Here is a 17,903-nt window from a genome sequence, read left to right on the forward strand (position 1 = left end):
AAAAAAATCTCTCTTCGTACTACTTTCCTTCTAACGTTAATTTACATGCTTTGAAATTATTCTCAAATCGTAAACGATGTAGGAATAGAATCGAGTTTACTGGGAAAGTTTATTTCGACAAAACTGGGCGCCAAAACGTTTCCATCTTTGAAAATATATAAATATATTCTTTCCACATGATTTTTTATACAAGTTTCGAATCGAGTTTCAAAAAAATCTCTCTTCGTAACTTTCCTTCTAACGTTAATTTACATTCTTTGAAATTATTCTCAAATCGTAAACGATGTAGGAATAGAATCGAGTTTATTAGGAAAGTTTATTTCGACAAAACTGGGCGCCAAAACGTGGCAAAATACGCGAAAATTATCCGCATGCGCGAAACGATAAAGCGTTCGAATTAGATTTAATTAGCTGGGTTGGGGCAAACAACGAAAGGTAGAGAGAGAGAGAGCCGTCCCTGATTTTCAGAGCGGAATGCGTTATTCTATCCCGCGAATTTTCCACCGGCAAACAACCCGTGACCCGTTTGCACAGTAAATTAAACAAAACTTCTCTCGGCCGGAAACCAACACCGTTTCCATTACCCTTCGCGCATCCCATTGGATGCAACTCCTTCCCCCCTCACATATCGAATAAAATTCTTCCTCCCTCCCCTGGAAAAACCTATTCCCCAACGCTCTCTAGTCTTCAACTCTTCCCCAGCAACTTTTCTTCCCCCTCCAAGATCTCGAACCGGACACTCCCTCCCCTAATACATAGAAAAAAAAACAAGAAGATAGAATAATCCACCCTTGCCAGCGATTCTCATCTCCATCGTCCCTCTTCTTCTTCTTTTTTTTTTTAAGAAACCGCGTTTCCCTCCTTCCTTCGTTTCCTCTCCTAGCTTCTCGAGCACCTCGAGGGATAATTTCGCGTGTGTGCACCACTGTCTGCTTACCCGGGGCAAATAGGTATGCAGTTTATTCTCAGACTGCCGGGGTGAACGGCCAGCTTCCTCCGCGCGCCCGTTTCAGCCGGCTGTTCGCGAGAGCTTAAATCAAATATCGCGATATCCCCCACCCGCTCCATCATCGGGGGAATAACGCGGCAGATTGTTCGGGTATCGGGATACTCGACATCGCGGCACGGTTTCCGTGGAATTTTATGGCCGAGATCCGGTGGAAGGGGAGAGAAGAGGTGGTTGGTTTTCCGGAAACCTTTGGCCGCTCTCCGGTTTGTTGTTTGTTGGGGTGAAGGGAGAGAGTATTCTCGGCATTCGAGAATAAGCGGAGAGTTATTTAAAGCTACGAGTTCTGTAGATTAGTGGACTAGAACGCAGTTGCGGATTCTTTTTTTCTTTTTGAGAATTCGCGAGTTGGAAATGTTCTGTCTCTCCTCTTGGTTATTTATATTCGATCGAATTTTGGATGGAGGATGGGGGAGGATGATTTTCGAGGTAATTATCGTTTTCATTTTCCAAACTTGGAATGATATTCGAGGCTGGTATTTCGAATATTTAAACGCGATGATTATGTAAAGAGGGAGGGTTGGATTCAATTAATGAGCCGGGAAAGCGTTCTTAAACTGTGAAATTGAATCGAAATGAAAAGTTAATAGTGAGAGGTGTTGGTGCTTCGCTTTGGATTAAAATTAGATTTATAATTCCGTTATAAAGGCCGTAATTAATCCCCCATTAAAATCAATTACCAACGTTTCTCGTCCCGCGCGAGCGTGATAAATATTTAAAAATAATTTAATGGACATTTCCAAACTGGATTATTATCCAGTTATTATTTAATTCCAGAAATTAATCTCATTATTAATCTAACTTTAAAACAAAAGTAAACAAATTAAAATCTTCCCAATGCTTTGTGTGTACATATTTCGTTGAAAGAACACGCCTGATCTCAATTTCTCAATCTAATTTCTTTCTTCCACGGCGAGGAACAATGGTCACGTATATAAAAGATTCACGAGCAAGCGTTGTACGATGCATTAGAAGCGTACCCGGTTCAATAACCGCGGATCGTTTAAATAATATGCAAATTAGATTCGCGCCAATCCAATATATATATATGTATATACGTACGTCTATTTCGAGTATGCGCGTATCCGGATGCGGGAAATAATTTATCCTCCAAGTCGAACGGAAATCGGATGAATTCGATAATCCGTCTGTGGCGAATGTGTGCGCGCGCGCGGCTTTCGAAGCTCGTGCTTTTTCATATTGATGAGACGTTAATGAGCGCCGCTTAATGCGCCACGCTTCACGGATAAACGATATGGAAGGAAACAGCTGAACTTTTGTTCGAATGTTAAATCGAATCCTCTTTTATATATATAAAATATGTATAAAAGAAATACGTTCGGAAACAAACTCGTCTCCGTCGTTTCCTTTGGCTCGCTCGCTCGGTGCAGTATCGATACTAATTATCGCAAACATTAGATTAGGTTTATCTCGTTTCTGAATTAAATATCCAACGAATATCAAATTGGATTGGATTATTGGATAGAATCGCGACGAATGACGAGTATATTCCATGATTCGATGAATCGTTGATGAGATAATTCTCCAAGCATTAGCAATTTCAAATTGGAAATTGCGTTATTGAGATATATACGTGTGATACATTTGTTATTTTAATCTATTTTTATCACAAATATTATCATCTCTCTCGATATCTCGATCAATCTTCGCAAGTCGGAAAAGTTATTGCTCAAGTTTCACTTTCTTTTCAATGGAAGCTTTCGTTCGAAAGAAAAATAATCCGGAAGGCGGAATATCGATCACGCTTAAATCGTTAAACATCGAAATCCTGGTTTAACCAGAACTCAACTTCTAATGGAACGTCACGTGCACGCTTGCTCGACGCAAATAGGGCGAAGAATAGATATATATATATATATTTCTAATTAGCAACTTCTCGAGCTTTCACAATCGAACAAGCTTAAATAATATTCTCCAATCGAAAGATCGTTACGAATCATTTTCTCGAGGAAACTTTCTTTTCGTTCTTCGAGATTATCGTCTGGATTCGTAAGAAAACGAAGCGTGTAATTTCTTTGAATATTCGAGATTTTCTTTCCGATCGAGTTATTTTCTTTGAATAAAATATGATATATTCTTTCCATAAAACAAATTTCTTCCCTGAACATTGTAAGAGAAATATCTTTCGATCCAGTTGAATTATCATCAAGGAAATTAATGTCTCGAAACTTTCCTTTTTTCAAAAGACAGTTCCAGAGTGGTGTGATCTGTTTTCCACTTTTCTTTCGAGCACAATCGATCCGTCTGTAATTTTCCACAACTCGTGCGTTCATTCGTATCGATACAACGATCGGATTCATCTTATTCGCGAAATGTTTCGGTTCCGTTCAAAGAGCCCGTTTCCATCGCTAATTGACGTCGCGTCACGGTACACGTCTCCTCTCTCAGACTCGTCTGCCTTCCTCCTCGGCTAATGGGCCGAGTTTTATAACCGCATCGGATGATATACACGATATGACACATGGATAAGTAAACGCAACATCTTGCGGACTTTTGCTTTTCTGGATCTCGAGATTCAGATTAAAGATACTCGCAGCAAATCGTGTAAAAAATGGTGGCGAGTTGGGATAGACAAGTTTCCAACAGGTGAAGGATTATTTATTTCAGTCTTTACGTACGAAGTTATCCCAGAATTGTTTATAATCTTCGAAAAGAATCTTCGAGTAATTTTTAATCGACGAAGCAGGTTAAATCGTGTAAAACGATTCCAAGATTTCTTTAGATCAATCTCACGTCCATTGGTTTGGCAATTTCGTCCACAAAGAATCCTGCTATCCTCAGAAAATAAAATATAAAAAGGAGAGTCTTTTCACCGAATGGAATATTTCGTCTCGAGTGAAAATCGATGTGTACGAATCCTCGTTGGCCAACGTGCATCCCGCGTTTATAAACACCTGGCAACAACAACAACAGCAACAAAGTTGAAATGCAGCGTGTTTACCGCGCGCCGACCTATTTGATTCTCTATTCTCCGCGTTTCAACCTCTCTCGAACGGCAGTGAATCGGTATTCGAATATTTTCAGGGCGAAGTGCGGGCGATGTTTCACAAAGAGATCGTTGCCACGATTGTTTCCATTTAAACTGAAATTCGTTCAGCGAGAGATTTCTAATAGATTCCCTTCAGGGAGAAGGAATGTGCGGGAGATGTTTCGGATGGTTTTTGCAATTTCAAATTCCATTGGGATATTTTGTACAGCTGCGGTCCATTCGTGTCATTTTTGTTAGTTAATTAACGGTATAAAAATGTATAAAAATTAGATTAGAAATCTCGAGAGTTCGTTTCTTTACTATTTTTAAATTGCAGATTGTTGCGAGAGTGGTTGGGAAAAGATTTTTCTTAAAATTCTCTTCGTTTAGACAATCTTTCTAAATCGTTATGAATTTTGAAATATAATAATTTCAATTTACAATCGAATTCCTTTAATCTTCGATTAATACGTTTAAAAATAGAAACGAACTGAAATAACTGGTGGAATACGTGTTATTCAGAAAGTTGCGCAAATCCACATTGTTTCCCCTTTATCGCATCCCAGTATGAAATGACACGTTTCCCATTAAAGGATGGCACGTTTTTTTTTCTCCTTCTCCCATTTTTCATTTCCTTCTTTAAATCACCGCACGCTGATAAAAATGGATTCGCCAACGCCGAAGCGCGAGTCGATGGGTGGTCTTTGATCTCCTTCTTTCTTCGCCTCTGATTAGATCCCTTTGATGCGCGCATAAATACTGGCACGTTTGATACGATAAAGCGTGGACGTTCCAGGGACCATCTCGTTCAAACCATCTGACCGAGGAGATAATATGAAAATAAATTTCACCGATCTCCTCCGGTCGTTTCTTCAATTATCCTTCAATTTTGAAAAATAGTTTCTTTCTTCAGTGGAAAATTTGGTTCGAAGAGAAAATTTGAATAGGTATTTTTGAACACTTTTTCAAAGAGAAGAGAAAGATTTGAATAGGTATTTTTGAACACTTTTTCAAAGAGAAGAGAAAGATTTGAATAGGTATTTTTGAACACTTTTTCAAAGAGAAGAGAAAGATTTGAATAGCTATTTTTTGAACATTTTTTCAAAGAGAAGAGAAAGATTTGCATAGGTATTTTTGAACATTTTTTCAAAGAGAAGAGAAAGATTTGAATAGGTATTTTTTGAACATTTTTTCAAAGAGAAGAGAAAGATTTGAATAGCTATTTTTGAATAGCACTTTTTCAAAGAGAAGAGAAAGATTTGGAGAAATTAATTGGAAGATCACGTTATAAAATTGTTGTAATTTAATTTTTCTTGCACAGACGGACAAAATTATTAGAGAACAACGTCTTTACGTTACACGCGTATATTTTGACTTAATTAAAACGTTAAAATTACCATATCGTCGAAGCGGCGCACGGGTCAACGCAGGCCACTCTCTCTGACTTATTGGACACGAGTGTACGCGTGATCGAGAATAACGAGCGTACACAGAAGAGAGGCATGGATGGTTTTAAGGCCCCTCGACACTCGTCCTCGTTCGAACACCGGATGTAACGACACACGCAATTGATTTCGCGTATATTCACGCCTCTCGCGTTCCTTGCATCATTTTTTCTATTTCGCCAAATTTGTTTCGCCATCATCCTTCGAAAAGGATGTTGAAATTCACCTGAAAGAAAAAGAAGTTACAAGAAAAGTTGTAGATTCGTTCAATCGCTCACAAAATATATATATATATTTAATTACAACTTTCCAAACGTATTTTCCTTGCCAAAAAACCATATTTTCCCCGATCTTCGCTCTTTCGTGAAATCCACCCCTAAGATAAACATCACGCGTTCCAAACAAAAGAGAATCTTTTATTTCACACGTAATTCAAGTCTGAAGTCTTGAATTTTCAAAGTGGGTTGAATTAAGAATTTTCCAAGCTTCGATTCGTTTTCCTTGACCAATTCCCGAGTGGAGTGACCGGAAGGGTGAGCGAGGAGGAGGTGAAATTGGTGTAAGGAAACAATTGACATAGAAATAGGTATTTGTCGAGGCGACAAAGAGTCGGTGGGGGAGTTGGCATGCAAATTGTGTGCGTGCGCTCGATGGGGGTCACGCGTTGTATACGCCATATTTTGCTCTTTGATTTTTCCTCCTCCAAGTTCGCGCGACGAAAAGCTTATTCGATTGATATTTCAATCCATAAGCATGTCGCCACGCGTTCCTCTTGTAAATAAAACTCGAGGGATTATTTTAAAAAAATGAATTTTGTCAGTAATACATATTCAACGTTTCTTTCTTTTCTTCTGCGACTTGTAAATAAAACTCAAGTCGAGGGATTATTTTAAAAAAAAAGGAATTTTGTCAGTAATACATATTCAACGTTCCTCTGCGACTTGTAAATAAAACTCAAGTCGAGGGATTACTTTAAAAAAATGTATTTTGTCAATAATATATTTATTCAATGTTTCGTCGACAGATTGTGGAAGAAAAATACATTTCGAGTTGGAATATTATAATTAAAATTATTATCTTGTAAGAAAAGAGTAATAATAGAAACTCAAGTCGAGGGATTATTTTAAAAAAATCTATTTTGTCAATAATATATATATATTCAACAATCGTAGGTGGAGGAAAAATACATTTCGAGTTGGAATATTGTAACTAAAATTATTGTCTCGTAAGAAAAGAGTAATAATAGAAACTCTTACTCTCGTTTTTTAAGATGAAATGGTAGTGGAAATTTAGTCTACGAAAAACTTAGACTACGATATGATTTGGGAACGAGCCGTTTTCCGGAAGTAACGGGTCAAGTATCGAAAAGAAGGGCGCGCCTTCGCTTACAATTAAAAGGAGGCTGCACCCAGTGCCGATTGTTCGTCTCGCTTGTTCGGAAAAAGAAGCAGAGAAACGGACGCGTTAACCAACAATCTACGGTATGGGCTATTGTTCTTTTAATAGTAGGGGTTGATGGAAAGAGAGGGAGGAGGGGGGAAAGGGGTTGGACAGGATGTCCAACGTCATTACGGATGCGCGAAACCGATGTACGCGGCGTTAACCCACTTTTGTTTAATCACAAAGGCGGGTTCAACGTCTCGTTACACTTTTGGCACCACCTAATCGCCCACGTTCTTCTTTCTTTTCTCTCTCTCTCTCTTCTTCTCATCTTTAATTTGATTGCGAGATGAAAATTGGATATTTTTAGACAGACTTTGCGTCGATTGATCCTTGTGAGAAATATCATGATAAATTCATCTTCTGTAAGATAGTAGATTTGATAGATTTAAAGAGAAATTTAGAAATTTTGACTCGAGAAACGATCCATCGAAATCTCTCTCCTTCTCATCTTTAATTTGATTGCAAGATGAAAATTGGATATTTTTAAACAGACTTTGTGTTGATTCTCCTTGATTCTTGTGAGAAATATCATAATAAATAAATTCATCTTGTAGGATAGATTTGATGAGAAATTTATAAATTTTGACTCGAGAAACGATCCATCGAAATCTCTCTCCTTCTCATCTTTAATTTAATGAAAATTGGATATTTTTAAACAGACTTTGTGTTGATTCTCCTTGATTCTTGTGAGAAATATCATAATAAATAAATTCATCTTGTAAGATAGATTTGATGAGAAATTTATAAATTTTGACTCGAGAAACGATCCATCGAAATCTCTCTCCTTCTCATCTTTAATTTGATGAAAATTGGATATTTTTAGACAGACTTTGTGTTGATTCTCCTTGATTCTTGTGAGAAATATCATAATAAATAAATTCATCTTGTAAGATAGATTTGATGAGAAATTTATAAATTTTGACTCGAGAAACGATCCATCGAAATCTCTCTCCTTCTCATCTTTAATTTGATGAAAATTGGATATTTTTAAACAGACTTTGTGTTGATTCTCCTTGATTCTTGTGAGAAATATCATAATAAATAAATTCATCTTGTAGGATAGATTTGATGAGAAATTTATAAATTTTGACTCGAGAAACGATCCATCGAAATCTCTCTCCTTCTCATCTTTAATTTGATTGCAAGATGAAAATTGGATATTTTTAGACAGACTTTGTGTTGATTCTCCTTGATTCTTGTGAGAAATATCATAATAAATAAATTCATCTTGTAGGATAGATTTGATGAGAAATTTATAAATTTTGACTCGAGAAACGATCCATCGAAATCTCTCTTCTTCTCATCTTTAATTTAATTGCGAGATGAAAATTGGATATTTTTAGACAGACTTTGTGTTGATTCTCCTTGATTCTTGTGAGAAATATCATAATAAATAAATTCATCTTGTAGGATAGATTCGATGAGAAATTTATAAATTTTGACTCGAGAAACGATCCATCGAAATCGTCTCATCATTTTCCAACGATTACCCCTCTCGAATATTATGTAGTCACGAATAATTCCAAGCCAGCTCGCGTAAATCTCGCGAGACAGCTTTAAAGTTCCGCTCAAGTTCCCTTTCAATCTTCAACCGTTACCGTTTCGTTCCTCCAGGGATGAAAAGTTTCCGCCGATCCCCTCCTCCATTCTTGATTATATCCGATTATTACGGATCGGTCGATGTTTTTTCGAACCTAAGCAAAGAGATATGATTTAAATTTCAATTAAGACTCGTGTGGGAGGAAGAAAACAGAATTTCCAGTGGAAAAGAGACAAGTTTCTCGATCCACTAGCTCCTTTTCCGTCCATCGGTGATCCCAAGGAGGGAACAATCGACTTCCCCTCCCCTTTTTTCTTTAATCGTATGCACAAGACAAGCAGCTCTCTCCACTTGACCCAGTGGAAAACACTGGAAAACGATGGCAAGATTCTCACAACATTTCTCTCTTTCGTAGGATTTTAATCAAAGGTTTTTGTCGAATGCAAGTTAAGGGAATTGTTGTAACGCTCGATTCGAAGTGTTTTCTCTCCCTTTTTTTTAAGATTTTTATCAAAGATTCTCGTTAAAAAAGGATTTTAATTTCAGTTAATCGTCGATTCGAAGTTACAACAATAAAGAGATGGAAATAGGTGAATGAAAAATTTAGTTTGTCAGCTTGAATCTTTCAGAATAGACAGAAAGATCGATTTTATCTGATACAGCAAGAGTTGATTAATAATTATAGTCTCGGGTTCACGTGTTATCACGCACAGTCGATTTAAACTAGAGTAAAGTATAATCTACAATTTCTAGCGATTAATTCCTGGAAATGCATTATGCCCGACTAATCGAGAAAACCGTATCGTAAGCTTTCATCTCGTTTGAACGTGTTAAACTTACAAGGCAAACCTTGCTCCTCCTCCTGAAACTCAAAATAGAGATTAATTCGGCAATGCGACAATGGAGCGAGTAATAATAGATTGTATATCCAATCGTTAATGGATTCCGCCATTTCTGCCCGTGAATTCGTAAATAAATTGGCTTCCTCCGCTATGATGTTCGGTCCACGGGTCGATCCTTGTCATCACGCAGGTTCCACACCTATCTATCGATCGGTGTCGACACCAAGCTCCCTCGTAAAACCCTTTCTTTACGACTACACCTCCCCTCCTCCTCCTCCTTGGCGAGGAAATCGTTCGGCGATATCATTTCTACTCGCTTAACAGGAATCAACCTCTGTAAATCAAACAAAACCGCTCAATTCTCGAGGAAACCTCGAGGCAAAGCGAGAAAGTATCTCAGAGTATCATCATTCCTGTTCTTAAAATATATGTGGCTTTCTTTCGTCCATTTTAATTAAATATTTTTAGCAAGGATCGTAATCGTTGTTTTAATAGGCACAGTGGCTCAGAGAGAGATGTTTATTTTTCAGAATTCAGTCATGTATCATCATGATGCTCTACGTATAAATCTTTGTTAAAATCACAAGTTTCTGAATTAATGTTATATTACTGAGCCACTGTACACTTTCCAATTCTATATTTTGTCTAGGCTGACTGTTCTTGCGTTTAGATTCTAATTTGCAGCAGTGAAAATCACAACTGCATGTTCATTTCAAATAATTATAAATACATTTGATTTTTGCTCTCGATCTATCATTTACATCCTGTCTATTTCAACTTACAAACTCAAACAAGTAACTTATTGAAAAATAATTTATTGAAAAAATCTCTAGAAAAAGTACCACCTTCCAACTTCTTCCAATTTTTCTTTATATTCAATTATATTATATTTATTCAATTTTTCTTTACAAACGAGCCAAACACAAATACAATAGATTTGCTACATGATATATAATCAGGCAAAATATAAAATATAAACTACCATAACGAAAATCGAATACACTTACTTGAGAAAAATACTTGCTCCTCGTGCATTTATCTCGCTATATCGACCGAGCTCTTCGGAATGAATCGAATCGCCTTGGTGAAATTAATAGGCCGCTAATTAACGCTCTCCTCCGCCACCTGAACGCGGTCAACGATACGCCGTCCGTTGGATCATCGCGGAGGACGATCGCGGAGGAGGGTGATGCGGCGGCCTAGATGAAGCTCGTCGAGAGTGTCAGTCAACCGGTCAACAACCCGCCTCCTTGCAAGTATCGCGTGCCTTCGTCCATTAACCCGGTTAATCGCGCGCTCGTTAATTCCCATTTTGCCTGCGCGCCTCTCTTCTCTCATCCCAGCCGGCCGCCTTCTTTTTGTAATCCTTCGACGGGATCGGATCGTCCGTTTTCGACTCAATTGGAGGAACCCGTTCCTTCGTCGTGGAAGAAGATCGAAAAATGTGGAAATTGGAATTTCAAATTGAGTATATTCTTAGGAATTTTTTTAAAAATGCTTTAAACTAGGAGGATGAATAATTAAAAATTTTAACGATTTCCTCGAGCGTAATTTTTATTTGTTGGAAATTTATCCGAAGAAACTTGGAGATGTCGTCCAAGAGAGAAAGTGCCCTATTACCTAACGAAACAGATGTCACCGAAGCGAACCCCTCTTCTTCCCCCATCTGTTTGCAACTTGCTCCACCTGTGTACGGAACAGGTGAGGGGAGAGGAGCTGTTGCGACACGAATGAAAATATAAACGTCCCCTTTCTAGGCACACACAATTTCCATTATTCATCGCGATATTAAAAGGTGGAGGAGACATTGAGAGACATATATATACACTGTTATTTTTGAGAATGGTTTGCGGATGAGGTTAAACAGAGTGAATAACGAAAGGCGAAAGTTTGAACGAAGGGTGAAGGGAGAATCGAAAATGAGGGGGAGGGGGGATTTGTCAAAGAGGAAAATAGCCTGGGAGTTATTTCTGCTCGTTTGCCGGTCTGTCGCGTCCAGAATTCGGTGCCAACTGTTCTCTATATATTAAGGGACGGTTAGATATTATTCATCCTCCCGCGAATAGTCAAGATGCTCCTCTAATAATTGAATAATATTGCATTCTGCGGGAATAATTCCGAGTTTGTACAGACGGAGCACAATGGAATTCACGGTGTCGTTGATAATAAGGAATACGACGAATAGAAATTATTGCATTTATGGGAAAGTCGTTTCGAATTATCGGTTATTCCATGTTCAATTTGAATGAGAGAAATAAAAGCTTAAGAAAGATATCGCGTTAATCTCGATAAAAAGTTCGACAAACGAATTGAACACTCGGATCCTCCTCCTTGGAGGAAACTCGTTGGGATTACATTTCTTTCGAAAAAGGAAACAATCATCGATTCTGCAGGAGGAGAAACGAAGGGTTGGATCTTAATTAGAGGAGGAGCCGAAAACATTGGTGTCTTTTTATCGTCGTACACGACTCGGATCTTTCGGTTAATCGGTAATTTCCACGTGGAACGAAAATCACGAAATTAGTGGGCGTGCGTGCGCGCGTCGAATCGCAGGAAGCTCGATCGATTTGCATTCACCACGCGCATCCTGCTCTTTCCAACTTTCCATTCATACGTTACAGGACATTGCCTCGTTTCGGATAACAATCGCCCGTAACGCGTTCCCCCTCCCCTTTGTAAGGGGTGTAACGCATGAATGAAAGTATAATTTCACGCGTACCCTTCGTTCGTCCGTTCGTCCACGCGAGAATTCTTCGAACCCGAATGAAATACGTGGAATTTCAAATGTATGAAACGAGGCTGGCCTGATAGTTAATCGAAAGAAAAACCAAAGGAAAATTCTTCCCCCTTTTCCTCGAAAGATAATAAATTTGCGTACGAGTTCCAGATAAAGAAAATTTTGGAAGAATGTATATTTGAAGTCATTGGAAGTGAGTTTTAATTTTCAAGAGCACGTTTCTTAAGACGTTTTCGATTATTCCTCCTCCTTCGTGGATAAATTTAGAAAAGGGGGTAGAGTGTCCATCGAAGGAAAGGGGTTAATTCGCGTTAAAACGCGCGAAACCGTCGTTGCAGCGTCGCTTTCGTTTCCCAACCCGACCCAGAGTTCGAGTAGATTCCGGTATAAATAACTCGAGGAGTGTCCGCGCGCGTACACGCAAATATAGAGCGCTTGGGAACGTTATTTGAAATTGGACGAATCTCGCCTAATTCAAGGAGAGTCGACAAAGGATAAAAGGATGAAAATTCGCCGCGAATTTTGGAAATAACTATTGACGAATCTTAGACTTAGCAATGGTTGACACGCAATTTAATTCTCGCGGATCTCCCGTTTCGCTTCCTTAAACTTGTCAACGATTTAATTCGCGTGCAGCTCTAAGAGATATAATTTCAACTTGTCGTTGATCCTAGTTTCTGTGCAAGTCTAAACCTCAAAGCACGCAAATTGACGTTTTCTTTCACGAATAATACATTTCTTTTTTATTAACCACCGATAGATCTTTGACTTAATCGAAACTTTTCTTACGAAATTGTTGACGCGATCAAATTCGTCATAATTTCTTCCAAAATTCTCGATACGAATATTCAAACGTGATCCCAACGATTTGGAAACGATTTTCATTGGTAAATCGACGTGACACCGATTTAGGGACACTGGTGTACAAAATCAAGTAGCTACTAGATCTTTGACTTAATCGAAACTTTTCTTACGAAATTGTTAAATCGATTAAATTCGTCATAATTGTTTTGAAAATTTGGAATCCGAGGATTGAAACGTGATTTCCAACGATTTGGAAACGATTTTCATTAGTAAATCGGCGTGAAACCGATTTAGGGACACCGATGTACAAAATCAAGTAGCTACTAGATCTTTAACTTAATCGAAATTTTTCTTACGAAATTGTTAAATCGATTAAATTCATCATAATTGTTTTGAAAATTTGAGATCCGAGGATTGAAACGTGATTTCCAACGATTTGGAAACGATTTTCATTGGTAAATCGGCGTGAAACCAGGGACACCGGTGTACAAAATCAAGTAGCTACTAGATCTTTGACTTAATCAAAACTTTTCTTACGAAATTGTTAATACGATTAGATTCATAATTGTTTTGAAAATTTGGAATCCGAGGATTGAAACGTGATTTCCAACGATTTGGAAACGATTTTCATTGGTAAATCGGCGTGAAACCAGGGACACCGGTGTACAAAATCAAGTAGCTACTAGTAAGTTGATCGTTGGAATCGACACAGGGGACACACACACACACGCGACTCTCCCCGTGTTTCTCTCGCGTGATGCGAATCCGTGCTGGCCGGGCGCCAGGATTAGTCATCCGAAACGCGGATCTCTCTCGTGGCCCGGGCTACGTGTGCGCACTCGACAAGGAAGCCGAGATCCGTGTTTGGATTGTCGAATTTCAGGTGCGACCGCCACCCCCTTCAAACCCTTAGGGAAACATCCCTGTATCAGGGGAAGGACATTAGGCGGTGTCCCTCCACTCTCCTCCCCCCTTGAAATAATTCGTTCGAAGAAAGCGCAGCATCCACGATTGGGAGTATCGTCCAATTTTGGATAAATCGATTGGATTTTGAAAAAAAAAAGAAAGAAAATGGAAACTGCATTCTTTCGCACACGATGGAATCGTATATGAAGAGGAGAGTTTAGAGTTATTTTAGTTGGAAAAAGGAGGATTGAATAAAAAATTTTTTTAAATTTTCGATCAAGAATCGTAATAGAAATATTCGAATCGTACGAATTTTGTAATGAAATCGGTGTTAATATTTGTACAACGATGTTACCATTATTAGATTGATATGGCTGGAACGTGACGGAGATGGTTAAAAAACAACGAGGAGGCAGATCCGTCGGTTTTCCGGTTGATTTATGCCCAGTTCCGTCCACCAAGCTTTTAATTTCAAATTCTTGGAGGAAATTTTTCCGCGGGTCGTTCGCAGAGTTGGAGAATGGGTAACAGCTGAGTGGGTCCAGGTTTCGGTTTATTTTTTTCTTCTCTCTTCTTCGTCTTCGTTGCTCCCCGGGCGTAAAAATTCGGTATTGTTTCGCGTCTGGCCGATGTTTCATTAAAATCTTCCGCGTTATTTGACGACTTTCGCGGCCGGTTTTGTTCTTTCCGTTCGTCGTAACGCCCTTCAAGAACACCCTTCCCCGACCGGAAAACGAGCCACTCAAACGTAGACGAGTGCTCCTTCTCCTCGTAACAGACGACGAGTAACGAGGATGGTCTTGTTACGTTACGTTTCCTTTCCTGCCGCCACCATTCCTCCTCCCATCTTCCTCCCATTCTCACCGTAGCCCGAAAATCCTGCCCCGCCAATAAATCGCTTTCCACCCACGCCAGTTCACCGCGAATCGTGGAAAAATTCGAATCGTTTCGAATCCGCCATTCCTTCAACAAATTCAATCAATTTAATAACTCCGAATTTAACGTTTGTCAAACGAGAGAAAAATATCGGCAACAGTTTTCAAATTCTAGCTCCAATATTATATATATTGTTTCTAAAAACTGCGGAAAATTCGTTGAAAAGAGAATAAAATAAATTTAATCGATTAATAAAATATTCGCATCGATCGATTTTAAGATCCCTATGGAAATCATTATAATCGAAAATTAAAAAAAGAAAATTATTCCTATTCGAAGCTAAGATTTTCTCCATCTATGCAAAAATATTCGCCCCTGAAACATCGTGGGAAACGTGATCGAGCCAATAACACTTCGCCCCTCCGGGGTTATTATTCCGTCTGTCCTCGCGTTTTCCTTAATACTCGCGTATTTTCACCGTTCCAGGGGAAATTTCGATTTAGTCGTAGGCGGGCCTTTCGATCAAGGTCCCCGCCAGGAAATCCTACGAAATTGAATAGCGTGGTCGGGGCTAACGAGACTGATAAAGCCGTACGTAAATATCGTTCTCGTGACGAACACGAGGGTCTGTTTCTCTCTTTTTCTCTCGTTCGAGGAGGATGAAGGAGGCCAATAAGCCGGTCGAAACGGCAACGAGAAAGTAATTGTGAGCTTCGTGTGTGCACGATCAATTAAGGGCCTGGTTGTGTTGCAACGCGAAGCAACAGACGTTTTAACCCAATTAAACGTTTTTGTCGTTCTCTCTATGGCGAAAACAATCTTGGAAAAACCGACGATGGAAAATACGTCTTCCGCAATTTCCACAAGTGTCGGAGGAGAAATTTCGTTTCTAGCCTTGACACGTTGAATTGGGTGTTGTTTTAAACGTAGTTGTATTTTTTCCCTCCTCGATTGGAAAAATTGAACGCGCATGAATTACGCGATAATCAATTCAACGTTTTCCAAACGTTTAATTGAATTCGGATAAATCGATTTCTGCGCGCCTCGAAATGAAATGCTCGTTAAATCAACGTGATACGTGATAATTATCCGAGCAACGTACTATCTATCGTGTTTGAAATTGTAAACGACGCAGGAACGACGAGATAGTAAATAACAAGAATGATTCATTCTTTGTAATGACCTATACCTCTCTCTCTAAACAAATTCTCATTCTATCGCGTCCAATATGTTCTTAAACTAGTTGTCGTTGAAATATTAATAAAATACACGAGATATTTTAATCTACCAATCAGACCCTTAATCATCGAAACTATTTGCTATAGCTTCCAATAAATTCGATAACTAGAAACACCTTTTATTCGTTCACAAACTATACATACAATATTCTTAAATCTACGTAATAGCATAGAGAGAGAGATAGACAAACAGACAGAGAGAAAGATAGATAGAGAGAGAATCCATACTGATTTCTCAAGCAATAATTTCTTAACAATCGCGTTATTATTACCTATATCACTCCATTGTAATCGATTCTAAGTAAGAACGGCGCAGAAATATATCAAACAAACGTTACCTCACGTTCTCCTCCGATGTTAACCAATTCCATGCGTTGGAAACCTTCTCTTCGATACTCTTCTATACTCCTCGTTGCAAAAATCATTCCAAAATCCACCCATCCAAGAGGATCCAAGCGAAATGAGGCAGGCTCTTGTACAATTCCATCCTCCTCCTCCTCCTCCTCCTCCTCCTCCTCTTCCTCCTCTTCCTCAATGTTCCAACGAGTATAAACAAGCCTGGAACAAACGGAATCGAGACGATTTCGAATCACGATTCGGCCGCTGGAATCCGATTTAATCCGCCACGCGGTAACTCGATCGGCCACCCGTTAACCCGTTTCCGTTTCAAGTATCAAGGATTGATATTATCCCGTCACAAGTCGCGAGGGTATATCGATAATACGTGTGGAAACGTTCCATCTTCTCGTGGCCGCGCCGCGGATTATAATTACGTTAAATATACGGCCGCTCTTCCTGCCGTCTGTACTCGAGGAATTTCACGTAGCGACTAAATAAATTTATACACACCGCCTCGACTTTCAGACGAATGTTTCCATTTCTTGGAAATGGAATTAATGAGCTAATGTTTTGTTTACTACGGTCGATTCGGGGGGGATTCGAACGAAAAGTACGCAGTATACTATTATATTTGTTTTTGAATCGTGTAAAGTGACGGACGAATTCGATCGAGACTCGATGAATTGTTATACGAATTTATTAAAGGTTTTTACGGAAGGATTTTTTTGAATGGAAATTATTCGCAGATGTAATACGTTATAACAATTAATACCGTCGTAAGATTTTTCGAATCGATACTCGAATGAATTATTATACGAATTTATTAAAGGTTTTTACGGGGATTTTCGTGTAAGGTGACGAATTCGATCGAGACTCGAATGAATTGTTATACGAATTTATTAAAGATTTTTACGGGGATTTTCGTGTAAGGTGACGAATTCGATCGAGACTCGAATGAATTGTTATACGAATTTATTAAAGGTTTTTACGGGGATTTTCGTGTAAGGTGATGAATTCGATCGAGACTCGAATGAATTGTTATACGAATTTATTAAAAGTTTTTACGAAAGGATTTTTTTGAATGGAAATTATTCGCAGATGTAATACGTTATAACGATTAACACCGTTGTAAGATTTTTCGAATCGATACTCGAATGAATTATTATACGAATTTATTAAAAGTTTTTACGGAAAGATTTTTTTGAATAGAAATTATTCGCAGATGTAATACGTTATAACAATTAACACCGTCGTAAGATTTTTCGAATCGATTATTTAAAAGGGATAATTCTAACTCGTCCCGATTGGAAATAGGGAGGATTAAATTTAAGTCGATTCTAATGGGGAATAATTTATGAATCCAATTCGTTTCAGGATTCTTCGGCTTGGTTTCTTAATGCGCGAAACGGGGATGGTAAATGGCGCAAATTCCACGACCGAGATCCTCGAGGACTTGCAACGCGTAACGATTAATTAAGTCAGTGGCGTGGCTTCGTGCAAACACCGATCGCTACGCCTCGCTGCTTTTGCTCGTGAGTGAATCAGGGAGACGTTGAAACGTGTCCCTTCGTCGAAAGTCACACGTGTAAGGGATTAATTGAATTCGAAATAATCTTGATTAAGGCGAACGAGATCAGTTTCATTCGAAATCATTTTTTTTGCGAAACGTTTCGATACAATTATTAATCCTTTCTTTTAAAATTGATACGCCATTTTTCTCTTTGGGATTAAGTAAATA

At 38.7% G+C, this 17,903-nt stretch overlaps 1 protein-coding gene and 1 long non-coding RNA gene across 3 annotated transcripts in view; one reads left to right on the forward strand and one right to left on the reverse strand.

Annotated features, from left to right (window-relative positions):
- The window catches only part of LOC408826 (dystroglycan), a 97,409-nt gene that overhangs the window by 10,578 nt on the left and 68,928 nt on the right, over positions 1-17,903 (forward strand). The gene's annotated exons all lie outside the window — the stretch shown is intronic.
- Positions 5,226-16,660, reverse strand: LOC100578741. Its single transcript, XR_409313.3, has 4 exons — positions 16,165-16,660; positions 10,273-10,682; positions 5,744-9,599; positions 5,226-5,666 (listed from the first exon to the last, which is right to left on the reverse strand). It is a non-coding gene; the product is annotated as an uncharacterized LOC100578741 (long non-coding RNA).

The sequence above is a fragment of the Apis mellifera genome, linkage group LG5 (assembly GCF_003254395.2).
Source record: "Apis mellifera strain DH4 linkage group LG5, Amel_HAv3.1, whole genome shotgun sequence".
NCBI lineage: Eukaryota > Metazoa > Arthropoda > Insecta > Hymenoptera > Apidae > Apis > Apis mellifera.